The sequence below is a fragment of the Elgaria multicarinata genome, chromosome 8, assembly GCF_023053635.1.
Source record: "Elgaria multicarinata webbii isolate HBS135686 ecotype San Diego chromosome 8, rElgMul1.1.pri, whole genome shotgun sequence".
Lineage (NCBI taxonomy): Eukaryota > Metazoa > Chordata > Lepidosauria > Squamata > Anguidae > Elgaria > Elgaria multicarinata.
This window is the reverse complement of record NC_086178.1, coordinates 45,369,491-45,389,538: the sequence shown is the minus strand read 5'-3', so window position 1 is coordinate 45,389,538 and position 20,048 is coordinate 45,369,491. Positions and strand designations below refer to the sequence as shown.

The 20,048-nt window shown below is 41.5% G+C and overlaps 1 protein-coding gene across 1 annotated transcript in view; it reads right to left on the bottom strand.

Moving 5' to 3' along the window:
* Positions 1 to 17,803, bottom strand: part of PIK3CB (phosphatidylinositol-4,5-bisphosphate 3-kinase catalytic subunit beta) — a 101,986-nt gene extending 84,183 nt beyond the window's left edge. Inside the window, exon 1 of the mRNA XM_063132250.1 lies at positions 17,712 to 17,803. The gene's annotated coding sequence lies outside the window, so the exon portion shown is untranslated. The remainder of the gene's footprint in view (positions 1 to 17,711) is intronic.
* Positions 17,804 to 20,048: the final 2,245 nt, after the last annotated feature.

Here is a 20,048-nt window from a genome sequence, read left to right as displayed (position 1 = left end):
TAAAAAACCCAGCATTGGGCTCACACAAGGGGGAGTTCTGATGGAATCCGCCTGCCTTCAACAAAGGCAGGGAGTTGTCTGGGAAAGTTGTTTTCCTTTAGAAATAGGATCCATGCTAGTTGTTCTCCCCAACTCAAAGAGAAAATTCAAAACTGTCTCTAAACAAACTGATGGAGATGCTTCCTTCATCCATTGGCAGAATAGGACAACTTCAATGGGTGCAGAATGCACACAGAATTGAGGCTAGAGGGCCGCTTAATTGTGTGTTTCTCAACCATTTGAAACTTGCTTTGATTTCTAACCTCATTTCTGGTAACAAACAGTCATTTTTCTCAAGAAATACATTTCTTGTTTTTCAGTTAGGACAATCAGAGTTTAACTAGTGCAGATAAACTGCAAGTTTAGTGCCAGGTTTCCCCTTCAATATTCTTTCTGTTTGGAAAGAAAATGAACAGAGAGCAAGAATTTACTGGAGAATCTAAAACCAAGCCAAGGGTGATAAACACACTGTTCCTTACCAGTAAGCTGAATAATAGATGTCAAGGAAATTTACACTACTTACTTCTGTGGTGCTGAAACAGTATTGTGAAATGGAATGAAAAAAAGAAAAAAGAAAAAAACTAAGCAGACAATTGAACCTAGAAGGTCTGCAGGGTATTTTTTATGATGACCACAGAAATAGTTTAATCTTTTCAAGTCTTAACCCCTTGTGCAAAATCGAAATGAGAAAAGGTAGGGCTTCAAAGCTAAAGGCCTCAAACATGTTAAATAAAATTCCTTTAAATCCAACACACCAAGCATCAAATGCAGCCCAACTCTCATCATGTTCCACTTTTCTGGGCTCAAATGGAGTAATACATGAGGCTACTCACCAAAACTGACTCACCATTATCATCACATCACTTCTATCTGTTCTTTATTCACTGGCTCATGGCTTCATTTTGTATTCAGAACAACAGAACTATCCAGTAGGTGTCGGGTGGAAGGTAGGGAGGATTTATGGCAGATGAAATCCTACTTGCTATTCCCTGCCTGGCACAGGCAGGGTAGAAGGTCAGAGGATCTGCACCCTGCATTTTCATTTCCTCCCAGTGATCCCAACAGGAGGGAAAATAAATACACCATCTCCAGGGCTGGCAAACTTTCCTCCCATTCTAAAACCTCCCCTGATCTGGCCCTGATATGCTCCCAGAATGCCTCCTTTTTGCCCCTTTCACTGTTGGAATAGGGGGAAAAAGCAGAGGACTTTTCTGAGGCATCCAAGGGTGGACCACCCTCTCTGACTATGTAGAAAGTTAGAGCAGCTAAATCTTATGGCATTCAGGACATCCTCCTAGGGGCCAGAAGATTGCAACTATGACAATCCTATGGTGTCCTTCAAACCGTCTTAGCTGTCATAACCTGGATCCCTTCTTAGCTGTCATTACCTGGCCCCCAGTGGGTTTTTTTTTTACTAAACACTAGGGGTGTGAGTTCCGCATCGAAAATCCAGGGGTCCGACGGACCTCTGAAATCATGGTGCAGTTAAGAGGCGGTTTTAAAACTGTCGGAAACCCATGGTGCAGTTAGAAGATCCTATGATACCGAATGGATCCTAGGTATCCTAAGGATTTTTAGGCGATGTGAGGGCTCGTTTTATGTTGATGAACAACTAACTGAACACTTCCATATTAGGAAGACGCTGTCACTGGGGGAGAAGGGGGAGAAATTTTGAGATTGACATCTGTGGCTAACCAGTAGCCATAGTCTCCTCCCTGTTCCCCCTCCTCCAATCACAGTGCTTAGGGGGAGGGATTGCAAATTTTTTCCACCCTGGAATTTTTTTCCCCCACCCTGGAACTCATTTGTTTGCTAGCTCGTGGTGCGAGAAAGAATCCAAGTTCCTCTCCCTGCAAGAGAGCTTGCAGAACTTTCAGAACAAAAGTCTTTTGTTCCTACAAAAACTTTCCAACAAAAATGGAAGTCCCCCAAGTGTGTCAACTTGGTACCATATATCATATGTTTAAATTATGGGAGCTGTGTCTGAATTAGAATGAAACTACAACCAATTTTCTTCACTTCTTGAAAAATTGATGTTGGCTGAAAAAAAGGATTTAGGAAAAATGGCTCACATTATGAAAATAATGAAAACCATTCCATGTAAATGAGCTGTCCCAGGAAGTGATGATGACTGGCAGGCAGTGTAGAGCCATACAGTCTCAAGCCAATATTAGGATGCGGAAAATAATCTCATGCAAAAGGTTGATCTGTGTACCGCAAGTATGGACACAACTTGGCTGGGCGTAAAGTCAAGAGAAGAAGGGGCAGTGAGAGAACAGTTTGCTATTGCTAGTACTAGTATCTATGTCCTGTTTTGAAGACAGGACTCAAGTTTATGTGCTTTGAAAAAATAAATAAAGGTATTGTATTTATGTTTGTTCTTGTCTGACCTCTCATAGCGAGAGAGCACACACACACCATTTCACCTCATTAGAGCAAAAAGTCAGGGAACAGATCTCTATTTTTATAAACTGAAGCAGATCTCTATTTTTATAAACTGAAGATGCATCAGCAAAGTAAAGCATAAAGGGTCCTGTGCAGTTTCGGGGTGTGGGGGGGGGTGGATGAAGGGAACTGGTTTAAATACGGCATGGCTAAATCACTACTTAAGAACTATCATGTGCCAAGATTAATCTCTTTACCTTTAAAAATGACAAAGTTGTAAGCATTTTGGTTTCCCATAGGCTATAACAGGGCTGTTACCCGAAAACAGAATGGTTCTCCGACAAGTAATCTGACAGACAGAGAGAAAGAGCCACTCTGGAAATCAGAGCAGAGAATCGCCTCACCAGAGCGCCGGTCCAATTTTAGGAGCAGAGCAGACCCGCTCTGCACACCCCTATTAAACACTGTCTATAGGGTCATAGCATTGTTCAGGTCTGGAAAAAGGGGTCTGAGTTAGGATTCTGACCTCAGTTCCCACAAACTGTGCTCCCCTCCCCCTCATAGCCAGCATGGTTCTCACCACAGCAGCTATGTCTCACGCCTTGAAAACAGGGTGTGGAAAGGGTGAAAAAGAAGTGGACCTGGGGGCAGAGAGGAGACTGCGGAAGCTGCTTTATGCAGCTTCTTATCAGGTCTCCAGGCCCCTTCCTCACTCTCATGAAAGCCATGCCAAGATGGGCAAAATCACCCATCTAGGCAAAAATTCAGGGTAGCAGGAGCATGGAGGAGAGGATCCCCTCCATCTGCCAGCTGCCCTGTATAGGATACTCAGCAGCCTCCAATTTCAGAGGCTGGCAACTATCCAGGAGGGAAAGTGCCATTAACTGCTTTTGCCAACCCATATTTGAGAGTAATATGACTGAACATTCTAGCATGCCATTCCCTTTTTGATCTTCATTTTTATACAGTTTGGGAAGGAACAATTCCCCACCATGGTGGCTACATAACCACGGTTTAAACACACTCACAAATCACTTGCTGAAAAAGGGCTAGTGGTTTAACCATGGCTTAGTGTGTTGTCTGATCAGGCCCATTCTGGTTCTATATGAATTCTGATTCTGGTTTGCCAACCAAATGCAAAGCATGGCTTCCTTAACCATAAATTGGCACAATGTCTGAAGGCTGTCCTCACCCTCTCCCGGAAAGCTGTATCACCAAGAGTGTACAAACAACTGACATCTACGAAGACTAAACAGATAATTACTCCATCCACAAAAATGATTCAGCTGTTACATAAATAATGAAACTAACCCTGAAACTAACCTGATGGACTGGAGGAGTTCTTGACATCCAATCCTTGACCTGTCAGACAGGAGAGGCATTCAAAGTTCCTGTGGCCTGGTCACCCATGGCAACTCAGTAAATAGTAGTGCTGCTGCCAAACTTCAAGAGTAGCAGAATTTTGGTTGAATAGTACAGTTGTCATCTCCCAAAAAATACTTCAAGTTGCATGTTTATTGAAAGCTGCAATGTTTTAATCAGGTCCACTGCATGGTAATCCAGGACATGAGTCTGGAAACTTTTTCTCGGCGAAGTGCTAGATTTCCACCTAGGGAACCCCCGGGACCACATGGCAGCAGTCAAGAATGGCCAGTGCCCAAAGTGGCTGTGGTCACCCTCCCCCACCTCTTTTTTACACACACACACACACACCAGCTTCATCCTCTGCTGATCCATGCAGATCAGCTGGAGGGAGAATTTTCCCTGCTTAGCAAGGAGAGAGACTCATGAAAAAGGTCTTACTTATTTTTCAGGAGACAGAAGTTTTTAAATCTTATTTGAAAACAGTTTTCTCAAAAACTTATAATCTGTAGTGTGACAATACTAGTTTTTATTATTATTATTTTTATTGTCCCCCATGCTGGTTGGCCTTTTCCCTCCCTGTTTGTTTGTTACTGTGATTTTAAAATGTAAGCCATATGGCAGGGTGTTTTGTATTTTGTTTTATTTTGTTCTGTACAGCACCATGAAAACCTGATGGTGCTATATCAATAAATATTATTATTATTATTAATAATAATAAAAAAAAATCTTCTGATCAGCTGCTGATCGAAGATAAGACCTTTCTTCTAGGAGAAGGGGTGGGGCCTGGGAGAGAAGCTGGTGGGCTGAATGGCAAAACCCAGGCGCTGTATCCAGCCCTGATCCAGAACAATTTCCAGTATTTTCATGCTACAGCCACAAACATTCCACATTAAAACTGCCTAGGGAGCTTTGGCTATTGGCGGTATAAAAATGCAATAAATAAATAAATAAATAAATAAATAAAATCATCTTTCAGTATCATCTTTCATGCAAAAAACAATGACAACATTAGTAAGTACAACTATACATTCTAGAAATCCCTTGTTGTGAGGCAATGATCCAAGGTTTACACATTGCCACAAATCTGATAATATTTATTTATTTATTACAGTTATATACCGCCCCATAGCTGAAACTCTCTGGACAGTTTACAAAAGTTAAAAACAGTAAACATTTAAAAAAGTATACAAAATTTTATTTTATTTTTTAAAAAATAAATGGCCAGGGTTTGCAACCAGGATTGCAAATTAGGAGACTGAGAGGAGGAAGAAGAGTGTGTGTGATCACAACACTATTTCCCCGGCCAATTAAACACTGATTTATTAGAATGAAATCTGAACCAAGCCACTGTGTGCAAGAATGTATGTGCAATAATTAAATCAACTTATCTTGAAACAAACAAACAAAATCTACTACTTTAGATACGGATTTGCAGCTAAATAAAGGTAAATGTGGCAATTCTCTCTTGATACAATGACCAAAGAATATGTTGTGCCCTGTGTATCCATGATGATTTCTATTGCAACTATCAACTTTGTACCCAAATTTAGTACCCAAATACTACAACTCCCAGCCTAAGGAATCAGGAAGGACTATGAATGGCAGAAGGAAGAGTGCCATGGTCAGGACTGCTGGAACAGAGGAGGCAGGTACCAGTGACATTTATAAAAATGAATTAGGAGGCGAGCAGACAGGAGAAGCAGAGGAAGAGATATAATTACAACTCTTTGATGACAGATTTTGCTGCTTTGCTTTAAAAGTAAACCTCCCAAATCAGATCCGTTTTTCTCTTTCACCTTCAACAGGAGGCATCATCTAAAACAATGTACTCAGATAATGCCTAAAGTAAATGTAGTAGAGCAGGACAAGACTTTTGGCAATAGTTGCTACTGAAGAGATCATGCTACTAGAAAGCAGAAAAGGCTGTAAAGGGCAGAGCGAAATTGATGTGGAAAGCTATTATACCCCTGGTCAGCCTCCTGTTCTACACTTGGGATTGGGCTGCAGCATTGAGGAGTGGTCAGGAAGACATCTATCCTGGCAACTGTTCACACCTTCCTAGATAAAGCATATGCATTTTTGTAATATGTTTTTAAACAATTTACTACTCCTATATTAAAAAAAATCCCCAAAGATGAATAAAAAAATATTCAAGTGTTTTTAAAAGTACACTGAACAAAGTCTTATTGCTGTACCAAAGACAAAGAAAGAACAGATTATTTTGATGCTAACTTGTAGAGAACAGGTAGTGACTAACTTAGCCAAGAGATCTGGGGTGTGGTGGAGAGCTCAATGAAAATACCTGCCCCGATCCGATACCGGGCTTCAGAGGTCCGGATTGGCCCGCTCCACTTCAAATCCGTGGATCTGTAATGGAGTGGAGCACACCCCTAATTTTAAGCTACTTGTATTTAACGTATAAGTATTCAGGTACTAATTTGAAAAAATCAAACTATTATTTTTGCTATACTTGAGCACCATGAGCTCTTTTTAAATGCCATCTCTCTTTAAATTGCATCGAATTTTGAGATACAATGTTTATCTCAAACTGAATTTCTCTTTTTTTTAATATATAGATTAAGTCCCATGAAACTTTCAGAGAAGTTCAGTACTGTACATTCACAATCTCTTTGCTAATCTATACGAAAACTACATTTTCAGAGACACTGAATGCTCTTTTCATATATGAACAACAAACTGTTGCATTTGCAAAAGTTCAATATCCCTTTTTTCCCCTTAGCAGTTCAGATATTTGTGACCTCACCCTAGCTTAGCTAGATGTGGTTCACTGTAAGGGACTGTTTCATAATGCCCTTAGGCCCCAGAAAGCAACAAAACCAAGCCCCGTGGAGCTGTTTTTATAAATACTGGTGCTGATGTATGAAGAATTCATTCACTACATACAAGCTAAAAACCCTCGCTCTGAAATTGCCCCCAACTATAATTATGTTACATATAATTTGAGTTTGTGAACTATTTTGTAATGAGTAATTCCAATCACCTGAAGGGTTTTGTCTGAAATGTGTTGTAATTTTAATATACTACAATAAAGCTTTTCATGTTTTCCGGCACTATTTTGAGGCTTTGTGTATTTTTTGTTCACAGCAAGAAAATACTTTTTTTTATTTTCTAGTTTTTGATTAATATTATAATCATCTGCATCAATTTGGTACGCATATGAATGTTAAGATATACCAAAGGAAGAGAAAAGCATAACTTCAATACTATTCCATATGCCAATTATCATAATCCTAAACTTCAGGAAATTTTACAGTCATCATTTCATAATGTCGCCCTCCACCTCTATATCGGGTCTCTCTGGGAATTCATGGGACTCTGTTCTTGGTATCCTGCTATTCACACCCTGCATACTGTCACTGGTGAACTCATATGACCCTGTGGTTTTCACAACCACTTCTATTCTGATGATTCCCAGCTACACCTCCCTACCCAAGATCTTCCCCACCTTCCAATGCTGTAGTGTAAACAACTTGACATTTCTGCTTGGTTACCATCACAAGCTAAATATTATACAACACTGAGGTCTTCATCTTTCAAGCCAGGCCACTTTATTTTTTGATGATTTTCGGTGCCACTGACAAAAACCACCATTCACCCTATTGATCAGGCACAAATTTTACCATTCTTTCTGACCCCTCTCTATAATCAATTGTCACTAAATCACATTACTTCCTTCTACACAACAGTGCAAAGATTTGGACCTTCCTCTCAGTTTCCTTGGCTAAAACTCTGGTTCATATTGTGGTCATCTCCTACCTTGAGCCTTTGCTCATCAAACACAAAGTCTTTCACATCTATCCAATGGGCCAAATTGCAATAATAACAACAACAACAACAACTCTCTTGTTGTTCAGCCCATATAACCCTACTCAAATCTTAACACTGGATCCCAATCCCCTTCCATTCCGTCCTCTCCACAATGTGTGTGAATGAATGTATGTATTGTGAGATGTGTGACTGGATAGATGGTGTGTGTGAAAGAGATAGGATTACACATGCACAGTCACAAAAGGAATATCTTTTCAAAGAGCTGATCTGGCTGGATCCATGCTTTCAAAGCACTCAGCAGGGAGGAGACTGCCTTTCAAAAGCTGGATCTGCACTTTCAACTGCTTTTATCTTCCCTGGTCTCTGGGATGCTTTGCATGGCCTCTGCCTTTCACCTCTCATTGGGAACAGCTCAGGATGGAAGTGAAGAACCACCAGACACTGCAGGCTGCATGTAGCCCACGGACCTCTGGTTGCCCACCTATGGCTTAAAGATACAAAATTACTTCAGCCGTTGAATCCATACCTAGAAGCACACAGGACTCCTTATAATCTGCATTACGTTATTACCCAAAGTAATATTTGGCTAGAGCTACTTCAATAGGGCTGCAGTAGTTTGTTCAGAACTCAAAATTAGAATTGAGACTGCCAGTGCCAGTCAGATCCACAACCCAGAATATTTTGATTTTTTTTTAGGATCACAGCCTGAGTCTGTATAACGAATGAATTCTCCATACATCATCACCAATATTTATAAACCAGCGCTACTGCTTTTGTTTGTTTGTGCGACCATTATGAGTTACTGAGCAACTAGTATACTCACACTGAAGTCATTACAGACATCCAAAATATTGTTGCTAATCATTTGGGAGGACACAGGCTATAAATAAGATTTTATTTTCAGATGAGTCATATTAAAGATTGGAATCATAATTAAGAAACTATCAAATGTAACGCAATTAATGCACAGGAAATTCACAATTGTACCTCCTTACAGGTTGCACTCTTATTGACTACTCATGCTAGCACTACAGAGTATGCAAGAGACTGACCTGGTTCACATTACATGGTGGGTTATCAATAACCTGCTAGAACTGTGGTGTATGCAGCTGTCATTTTGGATATGTAACCCCCAATTGGGACAATCAGGGGTTGTGTTGTGTCATGCAAACCCAGACACCATGGGTTAAACGAGAGTTAAACAACCCTTGCATGACCTTCGATTAATAATAGGGTCATGCAAGGGTGGTTTAATCCTCAAATAACCCATGAGTTAGCATGGCACAATGCCCAATCACTCCAATTAGGAGTTCCATATTCAAAATGGCAGCCACACACGCCAGACACTCACAGCAGGTTAAATAACCAAAGATGACCCAACCATGTTGTACAAACCAGTCCAACATGTGTAAATGTTGCTAAGCTGGCAAATGCTGTCTGCCTCAGTCCAGAACTTCTTGTTCATTGTAAGGCTTTGAAAAACAGCATTTGCACCAAGCCCAAGCTGGAGGCATTCAAAATCTCATTGCCTATTTTGTAAACAATGAAATAATTTTAAAAATTGCTCCCCTGTTTACCTTAGCAGCACACAACTGCCTTGTCCTAAACAGCCCAACCTCTGCAAATGTTGCAGTGAATGTCTGAACTATTCTGTCACAATAGAGCTGGACAGGTGAGGGGAGTGTTGTAGCCTGCTCTGGCTGCCTTTGGTTAGCAGTTCTGACCTCACATAACCCAAGCTTAAGCAGTCAACTAATAAGGGAGACTGTGGATAGATTTTGGATTCCAAGGTCAGTGAGTAACTTTTTAAAAGTTTAGCCCCATTAAGGGGTGCACACAGACTTTTGAATGACATGTTCTTGATGCAAACTGATTGAACAGTTCTGGAAGCTTGTATCAATCATTCACTGGATGCAGAGATAAAGACAACGCTTGCTTTGAAATAATCACACAAAAGCAGCAATGTCCTGATTTAGCAATTTCATGGTTTTGAATATCTGGAGTTGAAAATACCAGTTACAATGGACTTCAAAGCATATACTTTGTATAACAAAATATTAATTCTCTGGGCCAAAAGTGCTGTTTTTATTTTGCAAATATTAGGCATGAATGTAAGTGCCTAATAAGTTTTTTCTTAAACAGCTTTGCCAATTCTTAAGGAATTACTCCTATCATCTGCCAAGAAATGGTAAAGGGAGAGGTACCTTCTTATGACCCATAATGTATCTTCAAATAATCCCCACTGAACACAGTGGAACTTCTTTCTAAATAAGGAGCAATTCTAAAAGATCAGGTTGCTGGTGGACCAATGGTGCTTTGCATAGCTTAGAGGCTTCATCAGTTCCTGGAGGATAGAGCTCTTTTATGCAATGGCATCCATTTTATAGAACCCCTTAAACCTGAAGTCCCAGCTGGCCTCTCTCCTTATATGCCATTCAGTGGCAAGTTAATTTATTTAAGTAAGCGTTTCATCAGATAATTTTAACATATGACATTCATCTTATTCCTTGCTATCACTAGCCTGTTGCTGGCTATAGTGTAGTTTTAATGCCTTATTTTTTAAAAGAAGTTAATTTGCTTTTCAATTATGGCTTTTACTTGTCAACTTGGAAGAGTCTTCCTTTGGGACAGAAATGTGAGATAAAAATGTTTTAGCTAACGTGCGTAGGATTGGGCTACAACCAGCCGTAACCAAGCCATTGGCTCCATTCCCACACAATAATAAGCCAGAATACCAGAAAATTCTAGTTTATTGTGAATGGGCTTTGTGTTAGTATATGCAGCCTGATTGTGTCTGCTTGGCTTCTCCCATGAAGTTTGTTCTTGGCTTATGAAACCAGTATGTTGTGGGAGCAACAAGTCAGAAGCCCTGGTTCAGATGTAATGTTGAGCTTTTAAATCCTGCCAGTGGGAGGAGCCAAGTAGGAGTGATCAGGCTGCATGCACTATCATGCAGCCCATTTACAGTAAAACAAAATTCTCCAGGATTCTGGCTCATTATTGTACGCAAATGCAGCCTTCACCCTTCCCTTGATTGCAATATGGGGATAGTATTATGGAAGTAATATATGTAAAGCACTATAAAACACTTGGAATGTGTCACAAAAATGTTAAGTATTATTATAGTTCCAGATTAGCTCTTCACAACAAAAATTTAGTCAGCACAAAAAAAATATAGACAAAGTTTATAGACCAATCCAAAACTCAATTAAACTAAATTACTTGGATTTCAGTCAATTTGCTCCCAATAGCCACAATATAGCAAGCACATTAACCACACACTAATGCGCACAGCAGGGCTTAAACGCCATACACTTTAAACAGCAGTTTGTGATGTGGTCTGCGTGGAATTTGTTGTCCAGAAGGGGAGAAAAGCCTGCTATGTCTAGACAGATTTACTAGCACTGACAACAACTTCAGTAGAATTCAAGAAGATTCAATCCAAAGACTCAGATTTAACTGGCTTGTATCATTGCTGTGGATGTTTCTTGGTTGATTGTTTTCTTTTACAAATCACAAATAGAATTCTTCTCCTCACAGCCTACTAAAATTTATCAAAAGCTGGATTAATAGTTCTTTTTCTTTTCCCCATAATTCCATGAATACCTGTTCAAAAAGGACCCTCTAGTGTCTTTCTTTTTTATGATCATATGCTGTAGTTCAGATTATTTCACTTCCACCCATGCTGGGTTCAATGACAATGGAGAAGAATAACTCCAGGGCTGCCTCCTGCCTACAAAATTGCATTGTTCAATAGAATTCATTCAATAATTATATACACACCTGCACCAATACATGTTTACCCAAGTAGGAAAAAGATACTGCAACAAAACAAAACAAAACTGAAGGCATTCTTTTCCAATAAGCTATGCAATACTCTTTTGTCCGCTACTGACTGTACACCCTGATTTTTTTAAAGTCACATTTAACTACTTTTAAAGCAATATACTTTATCACACCTCCAGCTGAAGTTACCAGTGCTACTAAACACTGATTTAGAACCACTGCAATTCAGAAAAGAGATCAGATTGTTCCTTCCCAGAAGTCAACCTTGACCTTCCAAGAATCGTTTTGAAAAATAAGCTATGTCTTCAATGAAATCCAATATTGTCACCCTTGCTCCAAATTTCAGTTAGCAGAGTAGAAAAGGAAGAAAGTATGAAAAAGATGGGAGTGGTGTAATTAGAAAGCAATTCAAGGCAGTTTTAAACAGAACTTGAAAATATTACTGCATATTTCAAAAGATGCAAACAGCAACCTACCCAAACAGCCTCTGTCTCTATAACATAAAAGAAGTCCTCCTTTCTCCACTCTAAGACACACCACATGCCTAACAGGTAACTTAAAACTGTCACTTAGCAAACAAAATATAACCCAACCACCTCACAGATACAATACTTTCTCTTTGGTATGGTACAGTTACTGGCATACTGCTCCAAGATATGCAAAATAGGTAACACACAGCAAAATCCACCCACAGTCTCTTTAGACATACTTCCGTTGGTATAGGAATACAAAAGATCCAAGTCAGATAGAATACTTCACCTAGAGAAACAGAAAGTTAGCCAACAACTACATTAAAACTGAATATTTAGGAACACAGGAAGCTGCTTTATTTCAGACCGTTCGTCCATCTGGCTTAGCATTGTCTGCACTGGCCAGCAGAAGTTCGCCAAGATTTCATGGAGGTGTCTCTGGCTGTGTGCAGAAGACACCTTAAACCACGGCTTTAACCATGGTGGTTAAGTCACAAAGCCTTATTCACTGTGGTTAAAGCCATGCTTTAAGGTGTCTTCTGAACATGGCCTCTCTTAGCATTATCTTGAGATGCTTGAGACAGAACCTGGGACCTTTTGCATGTAAAGCATATGCTCTACCACAGAGCTGGGCAACACATGGCCCCTGCCACAGCAAATAAATAAATAAATAAATAGTTGCATTAGCACTGTAGAGCACCAAACTGGCCAAATTTAGCTGATTCTGAAGCTTAGTTTGGCCCATTTAACATTTCGTAGAGCTACCACAATCATTTTTTGTTTTGCTTTCTAAAAGAATCCTGCTTCCCCATGGAACACTGTACCCAGACGCCCACCAAACTTCCCCTTTTCTGCTCTATTATCTGCCCACTCCTAGAATGAGGTGACCCCTTTGTGAACGGGGGTTCATTGTATTTATCTAAACTGGGACCAAGGAAGGGGATTTCAAACTCACAGGCATAAGTGTAGGTATGGAAGAAGAGAAAGGAGAGAAACAACACTTTATTTTAACACTTGTCTAATTTTATTCTGGTTTCTATTGTATATTGACAAATGTATTGTAATTGCTCAGAACTTTCAAAGTTGAACAATCCAAATAAACACAAAGTTTACAGGAGTGTCTATCCAACTGCTTTCAACACAATTACCTTTCACTGAAATTGCTCTGGTGCCAGGTATATCTAGAACAAGACTGATTTCTATTAAAAACACTTTGGACACATTGCATAGTAACCAATAACAATTTATGGTGGCATTTCCTATCCTGTTTCCCTCAGGCATTTTGGACTGTAACTCCCAGGATTTTCAACCATTTGCCATACTAACTGGGGCTGGTGGGAGTTGAAGTCCAAAACATCTGGAGGGCACTGCATTGGGGAAGGCTGGTTGACAGACTTATTTCAGCATGCCATACTGAGCATGTGAATCTAGCACTAACTTGCTATTGATCATTTGTAGTTCAACTGAGATAACTGGTACTTAGAACACTATCTGAAAAATTACTAATATATATATCTGATACACACATACAGTTATGGACTCCCCACTACACCAAGCAGTGAGAAGTTCCAGGGGCAGCACAGCTCAGGTTGGGGTTCTTTTTGAGGGGAGAGCTTAGGAGACTTCTATATTTATAAATATTATAAAAATGGCACAAGTACAGCAGAAGTGGACACACACCCTTTGACAAGGTAGCAGATCTGCTGCCTCATATTAATTCTCCAGAATGGCACCACAAAGTGTTCCTAACCTTCACCTAGTTCTCTCTCTTTTTCTCCTCCACTTCTGCTTTTCCCTGTGGTAGGGCTCAATGTAACACTAAATCGTGATTTTGTGCTAGATGTATGAGAAGAATGAAGTCTAGGTGAAGTCTTAAGTAAAGCTCACTCCCCCTACGTGGCCAACAAGAGGAATTAACCCAGGATTCTGTTTCACTTTGCCCAATTGGTGGTTTGTTGTTAGGTATGAAGCAAGATTCATAGTCTAGTCAATTGCTGAACAAGCCAACTACAAACCCTGGCTTGTTTAGCAATTGAATGGAGTTTATTTTAAACCATGATTCCTGATTTATACAAACCACGAATCAGCTAAAGCAAATGGGATCCCGGTTTATTCCACCTTCCAGTTCTGCAGGAAGAGAAAAGGGGATGGAGGAGTGTTTTAGCCTAGTGCTTAGCTCATGCACATACCCCTGAACTATGGTCTAGTGTTACATGCCAATGTAGTTGATGTCACACCAAAATGGCTTCTTTTATTACTTTACTCACACAAGGACACACACATACTTTTTCCAAACCCTGAAGACTTGTCCATCCCAAGCATTCCAAAGCAACCTTTATTCCAAAGAAACCATCTCCTAACAATTAGCTCCATAAAATACACATCCACTGGCCCCCTGAACCATTATAAAATATTAACATTATTTTAATGAACAGCATACTCATGATCAATCTTTGCTTTAAAACAAACCTATAATGACAGTCATACAGTAATCAGACAGAAATCTCACAACAGTATGTTGGTAACTGCACTTCCATCGAAACTCAGTTCACACAATCCGTCAGAAATCTGTAGCAGCTTCAGTTGCCAGCCTGTGCAGACTTTCAAGCCATGTTCCTAACAAGTCAAGACAGCAGTGTGCATGTCAATGCCACACAATGAACTCAGCTTTAAAATTATGAGTCCCCAAATTTAAATCGATATCTCTATGTTAAAGAAGCTTGACCAAGAAATAGTGATTATATTCATTCTTAGTTGTAGTTCTTAAAAGCCCAACCTTTACCTGTTGCTATCATAACTTTCATCTTCAACTGTCTCTGCATAGTAATGGAACACACCTCTTTCTTGCATTACTGATTCTATCACTCTAAGGTAACACCCCTCTCCTTCAGTCTGCACATATCAGACTTCCAGAGAGAAGCATGCTGCACCTCACGGTGTTTCCAGCCTTCAGATAAGCTAACACTACACCTCTTTCCCTGCTTCTGACTCTCCCTCTGTCACACCAAAACAACTTCTTTGGTTATTTCACATATACACACATATGTACACACATATATGTATGCGTGTACATATAATCTATCAACTAAGAATAACCATGCATCTTGCAAGGTGGGTTCTGATCCACAAGCGCTTATGCCACCATGAATTTTTAAGGTGCATGTTTAGAATGAAAAATCTCCTACAGCTACCAGCATTCCCCAGCCAGCATGGCCAGGGAATGATGGAAGTTATAAGACTTTTTCTGTCTAGACATACATAGGATTGGACATACCTTAGTCTTTTAACAGTGCTACAAACAGTTCTTCTTGTTGGTTTTGCTGCAACTGACTATCATGGCTACCTTTCTGGAATCTTCAAATGTGATGTTTTCTAGATCCACACAAATGGATCAACATGTAGGTGTAATTTTTCAGGGCTATAAAATTCCTAACCATCAGACTTGTGTTTGTTTATTTATTTATTACATTTCTATACCATCCAATAGCCGAAGCTTTCTGGGTGGTTCACAAAAGCTTCATGCTACAAAAATCCAGCTCCTGTGGTAACTGACTTTCAAAGCAACAGTATGTGTGAAGATTCAGGAAGAACTACCATTATTCTTTATGATATGTTTCTGCAATCAGTTATCTCACTATCTTCCAAGCCACTGGACAGACATTCCCCACGATAGCTGGCAATTACCTGCTAAATTTGTATCAGTTTGTCTCCTATTAACCCATTAAGAGAAAATTATTTCCTCCTTACCAATTTACACCAAGTGTTTACCAACTGAAACACATGATCAGGCAATGTCCAAAATTGGTCACTTTTAGCAATTTCCATGCAAGGTTAGTATGTTTACTGAAATTCAGGCAGTTGACTAAAATGTAGGCATGTCTGCTGCTTACATTCTATTAAACCAGAGGCAGACCAATTCTAAATGCCCTCTGCAACAATCAGTTTTAACCTGTCCCTCACCCATAAGCCCACTGAGAGGAGGAAAAAGGGGGTGACAGAAAGAAAGAAAAAGAAAGGCATGTGACTCTGGTCCCTCCCATCACTGGTTTCAAATTTGCCCACTGCTGGCATGCAGCCCCCTGGTACAGATTACCCCCATGGGCCCCACATAAATGTGGAAAGAAATGTATCAATCAAAATAAGTTGGCACAATCAACACTCTGCCTTTCACACATACATTTCAGAATATAAATACTATAAAAAATTACTTTGCTAAGCAGCTATATAAGACTATTCAACAGTAATCAGAGATTACTATGAATGCAGCATACTGGTAAACTTCAGCCCACTAAGATATCAAAGTCATTGACAGCATATAAAAGCTTTAGAACAGGGCTAATTTATTTGAAGCTGTGGTCTTGTTATGAAAGCTCATAACATAATGAACTCTTAGGACACTTCAGAACAGAGAAGATAGTTGACCCAAGCAACTTCCCCTTCCTGATTTAAGAGTCTGAAACGGATTATGTTTGCTTAGAAATACAAATCCAATGTGAAGAAAGATCCCACGTGTCAGTCAACAGGAAGGGACAGGTGGTTAAGTGTATTTGTACAGTTCAACATAGCAATGATTCTAAAAGACCTTAAACTTTAACTATACAACACTGTGAATGAACATCCAACTCCAGTAAAGGGCACAAATACACATTTTTAGTCTAGTAAGATTTTGGCAGAACTGAGTATTACAAGTGGAGTGGAGTATTTAAAAAGACCCAGGAAGCTGTTGTCACCTTTTCCTGGGCCAAGTGAGGGATAGAAAGAAAGAATTATAAACAGCTAAAGGAGAATGGAGTTTGGCCAGAGCAATTCAGGGCACCCGAGAAGTCAATACAGAACAAAATAAAAGCTTTTAAAAAAGAGACCCAATGCTAAACAGAGCTTTAAACTAAGCAAATTCTTACTCTCAGTTCCTAATACTTTAAATGGGAGTAGTAGGGATCAACCCTCCACCCACCCACCCTGGGCTGTGTTAAAGTCAAACAAGATTAGCCTTATACAGTTCTTTGCGTGTAAGAAGAGAATGGTGGAAATGTTTTGATAATTTCGCCTTTGTAAACATTCACAGCTCAAGTTGTTATCATTTGTTTTAGTAAGCATCCACAGTCTCTCTCTTCACAGCCTTCTCACTCATCCTAAATGATAAAACAGTGAGAGGTGACTAAACTTCACATGATCACTTAAAGGAAGACGGCAGACGTCTGACTCTGGTGCCTGTTGAGCAAGCCAGTATTGCATTGGTGGTTTGGTTTTTTGGGTGTTTTTTTTTTTTTTTTAAGAAAAAGAAATCAGATAACTGCCTTTATCTTCTCACAACCTCCCCTGTGATCAAAGGGGAGGGGAGGGGAGGGGGGGTTGGAAAGAAAACAAGTCACTGCCAGAAAACATGCCAGGTCCCACGCAAGGGTGAAACAACAATTCCCTTTCTGGGAAAGCGAACGAGAAGAAAACCACAAAGGAACCTATAGCTCGGATGCCCTCAAAGCCAAGTTAAGGCTACAGCCCTTAACAGCCACTTAAGAAGTGAGCCCCGCTGAATTCTGAGAGACCTACTATCGCGGAAACATGGCAAAACTCTGCCAGAGGAAGGTTTTCAGAGCCGGACCCGCGTGCGCACAGGCGCCGCTATGACAAGGGGGCTGCTGAAAAGCCACGCCAGCGGCTTCCTCGCCCCCCAGCCCGGGCGAGCCACCCACCCAGCACCAGGTGCCACAGCACGGCGACGAGCTGCCTCCACTGCAGCAGCGGCGCTCCGCGACCTCTCAGGCCGACGGCGGCCGCGCGCAAGCTCTCTCGTCCTCCTTTCGCTCTCTAGCCAACCTCAGACGACGCCGGCGGCTGCTCTCCTCGTCAAAGCGCATCCGGGTTTCATACACTCACCTGCCCGGGCAGGGGCGGCGGAGACAGTAGTGGCGGCGCCTTGTATCTTGCTAAGGAGGAGTCTCCTCGGCGGCGGCGGTGGCGGCTCGGTGCAGTCCACGCAGCGGCCGGGCGGCTTTTCCTGCTGTGCCCCGTCACGCGTTACCTGCCGGGTCCCCAGGTCGCGTCTCCGCCGGCTGCGAGTGCGTCTGGCCAAAGAGGACGCGGACTTTCCCTCCCAAACGCGTGGGGGGGGGGGGGACGGAGGGAGGGACGGACGGAGGGAGAGTGTCGCCTAGGCAACAGCTTCCCTCCCTCTTCTCCTCTCCGCCCTCTGATTCGTTCGGCCAATCCCTTGGGAGCGCGTGACAGGAGGACCAATTAAGAAAAGCGGTGGTGGGTGGGGGAGAGAAGAAGAAGGTCCCTGCAACAATACTTTCGTTTTCTTCCTTCCCGTCTCCGGAATTGGCCAAAGGAGTGTGGCGTCTCCTTTGGTTGGTACGAGCCGCCGCAAAGCGGAGGTGGCGGCATCGTGGTACGCAGCTTGGTGAGAGGAAAGACTGCTGCCCTGCCAGGAAAAGGGCATTAACGGGTCCCAGGTTTCTGCCCTGCAGGGAAGGGGCATTAACGGATCCCAGGCAAGAGGGATCGCTGAAGCCTTCGGGGCTTGTACCGTGGAGTGGCGAGGAGGAAGGGGAGAGGTTCAGGCGGGGCAGCCAGCCTTGGAAGGTTCGGCGTGCATCTCTCAGCGTAGATTTGTCGTCCCGCCCATGCTAAGCCGGATCGCCATCGTGTCTGCGCGAACTTTGTCCCGCTCTGTTCAGGGTGTTATGAACTACTTTCGCATCGGAGAAAGCTACGGTGTTGTAGTGCAAGCCTAGGCATGTCTACTCAGAAGTAAGCCTCACGGAGTCCAAGGGGGCTTGCTCCTAGGAAAGGCCGAATAGGATTTTCCCCCACCCCTAACCGTAATGGTAAAAGGTCCAATTTGGTGTTCGCTGCTACAGAAAGGCTGTTTTGGTGGTGGCCCCCATTAATAGAACCAGCTGCCTGCTGAAGTTTGCCGAATTTGAGACCGCGTTCCCTGTTTAAATGGGCCACCCATCTGTTTAGCCAGGTTTCTGGTGTTTTAAGTGTGCTTTAAAAACAAACAAGAAAACGCCCTGCTGTTTAATCTTTCTCAGCTCACCGTTCCATTTGATGGCCTGTTGTGTTTTGTTGTACTTGCTGTTCTTTGCCTTGATAGTTTTGTATTGATAGGCGGGTTGTATAATAAACAAACAGTGGTTTTCCTTTAGCCAATGTCTGCTTTACCGTGGCCTGATTAGGATCAGATTGTGAGAACAGAGTTAGGGGGTGGTGTTTACATCGGTTAAAGCGGAGACTACGCAATCTTATCTTATCAGCTATCGATAATACTACTTGCAACACAATTCTACACATACTTAAGAAGACCCAAATAAATCCTAGTAGGTGTGTTGAGCAAAAACTATTTGAAGTAAAAACAGAGAGAAGGGATACTTTGTTTTTAGATGATATACATGTGTATCTTAGCTGTTATCCTCTTCAAAGCCAGGCATTCCCTCCTGTGTGAGCAAGAAGAGGGAATGCCTGTTGAGATAGCACTTGTAGTTTATTTTTTAAACCAAATTGGGCAGCTTTTATTCCATCAGAAATTGTTAAATCATGTAATCAGTTCATTGTTTTAATGCCTGCATTTAACCAATAAAAGATTATTGATGTTTCATAAAATTGTTTCAAGTCTATAGTACATTTCAGACCTCTGATCAAACGTATTGTTCCTACTGCCTGCTTCTGTTTCTCCCATTTCCCATTATTATGTCATGGAAAACTGGAAGCAAGCTTGGTATACCTCTCACACAGTTCTTTCCTGGAAAGGCTAGGCTAGATGCCAGACCCAGCTTTGAGGAAGTTTAATGCCATTTTCAGGCAGTAACCTAACTGTAACCTACTCTTGATAGGCTATCTCTGTCTAACTACCGACCTGTCTCTTTGTTGCCGTTTGTTTCAAAGATCCTGGAGCGTGCGGTCTACTCTCGCTGTCTTGACTTTCTTTCTAGTAACTCTCCTTTGGATCCATTTCAATCTGGATTCCGTCCTCTGCATTCCACCGAAACAGCCCTTACTAAGATCACCAATGATCTCCTTACTGCCAAGTCTAAAGGCCATTATTCCGTTCTTATTCTCCTTGATCTAACTGCAGCCTTTGACACGGTTGATCATGATCTTCTCTTAGATTCCCTTCATGACCTTGGATTTTGTGGCTCTGTCTATAACTGGTTTGCCTCCTATCTAGCGGGTCGCTCTTTCAGCGTGTTGACTAATGGCAGCTCGTCT